Here is a 5,000-nt window from a genome sequence, read left to right as displayed (position 1 = left end):
TGAGACCAAACATCATTCCTTTATTAATGTCTCACACAAGCCTTGTTCAGTCTTTACCAGGGCACACTGTCTGAGCTTAGATGAAGAAACTTGAATATTGATTGCTGTTGAGTATTTGATTGCTGTTGAGTTTTGAGTGTTACAGAGTCTTTGATTGTTGTCGTTGTTGTGGTTTCCGACGCGGGGTCCTGCTGGTTTTGCCATCACAGCGCGCATGCGTTCCCTTCCAAACGCAGGACTAACGCAATCAAAACGTTTCTGCAGAGCCATCACTCTGAGCACCGGAAAAAAAGTGATTTCCATGCAAATGGAAATGTCCCCAGGAGCATCGCTGGAGTGATGTATGAGCGCTGTCCCCTGGCTGTGGGCGTGCGCAGACCAGGCACTGATAAACGGCCAGGGGAGCAGCGTGTGGCAGTGCATGGCAAACGCCCACAGCCCCGGGGCTGTGTGCCAGGGGGACACGGGTTCGATTCCCCCGACTGCAGGCGTGCGCAGACCAGGCACTGATAAACGGTCAGGGGAGCGGCGCATGGCAAACGCCCACAGCCCCGGGGCTGTGTGCCAGGGGGACACAGGTTTGAATCCCTCCCAGGACTCCAGCGAGGCACCTCCGTTTCTCCAGTCCAAAAAAAAAAAAAGATCCTCTGCAAACCTGGTGCTGTGTGAGTGTTACCACAGCCATCGAAAGACTACGACCATGTGTTGTTGCCACGGCATTCACAGTTACGCTCTCAGTACAGCTTTGGGGTCCTCTGCTGCTTCGGTGTGAAGTCTACTGACGGATCAGTCCCACCCCTCTCTCCTGCACCTTCTCTGCTCTGATGCCAAAGGGGGCCTGCACCCCTGCTTAGCCTGCACAAACTGTGCAGCAAAGTGCTTTATTTTCAGATGTAGTTTTGACACACGCACACGCACAAACCCCCCCCGTAACGTATGGAGCCTTCCACTGCTAATTAGGCGTGACCTAAAAACTGACGACTCCCACCAATGGCTGTGCGGGGCCGTGTGGCTAATTTAGCAGGATTTTTTGTAAGGCGTTGCAGTCACAGTGGTAATGATGGTGATGGTGGTAACGCAAAGAATTGAGTAAGAGGGAGAATCCCGATTGTTCCTGCTAATAAATGTTCACATTCATAATTAATACAGCAGTGGTTAATATCGGTCTTCTTTCATCCTTTATTTTCTTTTGCTCATTTTTTTCTTCCCCCCCATTAATATTTCATCTAAAGTTCAGCATTTCTGCTTCAATAGACAGTAAAATCACAGCTGAAAAAATTGCTCACAGACACATCTCTCTCCTTCTCTCTCTGTTTCTCTCTCTCTCTCTCTCTCTCTCTCTCTGTCACCGTTACTCCTCCTCGCTCTCAGATTCATATTCAGATTGATTCCATTGAATGAACCTTGTTGGGATGACAAAGACATATTTTTTTTGTATTTGTCAAACAATCCATCTTTCTCAGAACGCACAGGAACACATGCATACATATATACATACATACAAGTGAGAACAGAAAAATATCCAATGCCTTTCTGTATCTCTCTCTCACACACAAACACATTCTACCTCAGTACGTATACACATGTACATGATTACCATACACACATACACACGTGTTCCAGAAAACAAGAGGCCCATTTTGTATACAAAAGGTTAAATTAATAAATAACAAATGAGTTAAAGTTAACACTGTGACCCACAGTATATCTGCATGCTGTAAAAGGAGATACCGTAATGACTGCATGCTACCAAAGGTGCCATACCAGCAAATTTAATAAAACTTTTTAGAAATAGGCTCTACATTGCTGCAGAGCAGGGTGCTCCTCGGCTTTCTGGCTGAGGTGTGGCCCCGCACTGTGCTGGTGGAGGGGCTGAGGGCCTCTCTCCTCACTCTGGCTTCTCTTTGAAACGGGCGGGAACAGCTGTAATCCTTTTAACGAGGATTTCCCTTTCCCTGGAGTGTTTACGTCACCGCTCAGGAAAGCGAAGTCCTGTCTCAGCCTCTGCTGTTCGATCACAGAGCCTGTCTCACCTGGTGTTGCCCTTTTCAGCAGCCAGGCTGGGACCTGCCTGAATTTGTCATCATGATCAGATATTTGGACAGGGTATGTCTCTTTCTTGCTCCCTCCCTCTCTCTCCCTCTCTCCCCCTGCCTCCCTCTCCCTCTCTCTCTCGTCTTTCTCTCTCCCTCTCTCTCCCCCTCCCTCTCTCTCTACCTCCCTCCCTCTCTCTCTCCCTCTCTCCCCCCCCCCCCCCCCGCCTCCCCCTTCCCTGTCCACCTCTTGTACCTGCTTGCTCTGTGTGTTGCTTGAGCAGTATGCAGTGTAAGAGTCTAGTCAGTCAGTAATTTTACACTGAATGAATCAACAGTAGTTAGTCATTCTTGTCATGTAGTCAGTCTGTCACTCAACATTTGTCCATATACTTTGAGAACCCTCTCTCTCAGTGCAGTATCAGTGTGTATATACTGTATTAACCCTCTCTCTCAGTGCAGTGTTAGTGTGCTGTAGTGTCAGTGTGTATATACTGTATTAACCCTCTCTCTCAGTGCAGTGTTAGTGTACTGTAGTGTCAGTGTGTATATACTGCATTAACCCTCTCTCTCAGTGCAGTGTTAGTGTGCTGTAGTGTCAGTGTGTATATACTGTATTAACCCTCTCTCTCAGTGCAGTGTTAGTGTGCTGTAGTGTCAGTGTGTATATACTGTATTAACCCTCTATCCTAGTGCATACTGTCATGTCCAGCTCTTTTCTTCTCCCTTCTTGTTCTCTCTCTCTCTCTCTCTGACACACCCTCGCTCTCTCTCTTTCTCTCTCTCTCTCTTTCTCTCTGACACACCCTCGCTCTCTCTCTCTCTCTCTCTCTCTCGCTCTCTCTCTCTCTGTCTCTCTCTCTCTCTCTCTCTTTCTCTCTCTCTCTCTCTCCCTCTCTCTCTCTCTCTCTCTCTCTGTCTCTCTCTCTCTCTCTTTCTCTCTCTCTCTTCTCTCTGACACACACTCTCTCTCTCTCTCTCTCTCTCTCTTTCTCTCTCTCTCTTCTCTCTGACACACCCTCTCTCTCTCTCTCTCTCTCTCTCCCTCTCTCTCTGTCTCTCTGTCTCTCTCTCTCTCCCTCTCTCTCTGTCTCTGACACACCCTCTCTCACACTCCCTCTCTCCCTCTCTCTCTCTCTCTCTCTCTCTCCCTCTCTCTCTCTCTCTCTCTGTCTCTGACACACCCTCTCTCACACACCCTCGGTCTCTCTCTCACTCTCTCTCTCTGTCTCTCTCTCTTTCTCTCACACTCCCTCGCTTTGCTTGTCTCTCTCGTAATTGGGGGTCCCACCTGACCCCCTTCCACAGCAGTGTTCTTTCCTTAAATACATGCAGCCCATTTCATCCGGAGCGCCGACGTTCTTAATGACCCTCCAGTCCAGCGCCTCTCACTCCCGAAGACGCGAGTCCTCCTCTTCATCGTCCCTTCCTTGCCCTCTGCCCGTCTCCTCCTGCGGTGCCTCACTGTCACTCCGGTTTTACACACCCGTTTAACCTTGCCCTGCCCTCTCTTTCCTCCTCCCGCTTGATTTGATTCGGTTTATTGGTATGACACACACAGCACGCATGTTCAAAGCGAAAGCGACAAAAAAATTGCTCTTCTCCTTCCTTCCCTTTCTCCTGGCTCTTTCTTTCTTTTGGTCTCCCTCCCTCTCTCCCTCTCTCTGGTGTAGCACTTCTCCAAAGTCCCACTTCTTTGAATATCACTGAAGCCTTTATGGTGCAAATCCAAAACAGCAGCACTCTCCTCCATGATGATGAGACTGCACACCCCTGTGTTATATACTCCCTCCCCTAACTTCAGAGTAAACCTAAGAGTGGGCCAGTATAGCACTGTGGTTGTCAACGCCTGCTGGTCTTAAATCTTTTTAGGAAATGTGTGACAGTGAAGCAGTGATCGTGGCTTTTTGCTTGCCTCAGAGGTGCTTCCTTTTGCTGGCTGTGTGTGGAGTGTGCTGGCCGTGAATGAACCGGCACAAGGCCGGCCCGTTTAACGTGAAATGGCGGCGCCCGCCCAGACCCAAAGGAGGACGAAGCAGAATCGAAACCAAGGCTCACGTCACGATCAATACCTGTAATGATGCTCTGTTACAATCATTGATTAATTTTACCTTTATTTCCAAAGGAATTCTCTCGAGGTTAAGGGCCTCCTTTTGCTTCGAGAGACACGATGCAGGAAAGCCAGCATTACATTACAGCGTGTACACCGGCCGGTCACAGCGCTAACACAGACAGAACAACACCGATAAGCGTGAGCTGCCCCTCAGTGTCTGCTTTAAAATAATTACAGGTGTCTGAAACATTCTCATCTATTGAAATGTTGCATTCAGGCAATGATATCGTTTCCTGTAATTGCTCAGAGAGGCTTTTGTGAGGTGCTGTGCAGCTGAGGGGCATTGTGAGAAAAGGACTGCTGTCTCCCCGCCGCTCTGACCCCGCCACGGTGAAGGATAACAATGGCTGTGAACACACGGTGTAATTATGATGGAGGTTCCTGAGCTCCTGCCCTTCGGTTCTGTCTCTCCTTCTCTCACTCTTTCTCTCTCTCTTTGTTTCTGTGCCTCTTAGCCTTCTGTGCCTGCTTTCTTTGCTAAACCAGCATGAAACACCAGGCCTCTAATTGGCTCCTTCTCCTATTTGCTGGTCCAGCTCTCTGTGTGACTAATCCGGCCCCCATTCAAGCCGTCGACCAATCGCGGGGCACCACAGTTGGGGCTGTGGCCAATCGGATGGCCATAAACAAATCACTCCAGTGAAGTGGGAGTGATATCTCCAAGGTGAGGTGGATGACAACAAGTCTGAAAGGCTCTTTGAAGTGGGTTGACGTAGGGACAGGCCGGAGGACTGGGGCGATGTGCGTGACAGCTCTCTAAAAAAAAAACAGAACAATTACACGTCCCTGATCAGAATCTTTAAACCTCCCTGTCACTGAGCAACAAGCCTCTCCGCTCTGACTGCCTGTTCTGC

General features: G+C 49.1%; 1 protein-coding gene across 2 annotated transcripts in view; it reads left to right on the top strand.

The window, feature by feature from the left end:
- Positions 1–5,000, top strand: part of LOC118771014 — a 78,452-nt gene that overhangs the window by 57,639 nt on the left and 15,813 nt on the right. The gene's annotated exons all lie outside the window — the stretch shown is intronic.

Source organism: Megalops cyprinoides, chromosome 24, assembly GCF_013368585.1.
Source record: "Megalops cyprinoides isolate fMegCyp1 chromosome 24, fMegCyp1.pri, whole genome shotgun sequence".
Lineage (NCBI taxonomy): Eukaryota > Metazoa > Chordata > Actinopteri > Elopiformes > Megalopidae > Megalops > Megalops cyprinoides.
The sequence above is the reverse complement of the archived record's forward strand: the minus strand, read 5'-3'. Positions and strand labels throughout refer to the sequence as shown.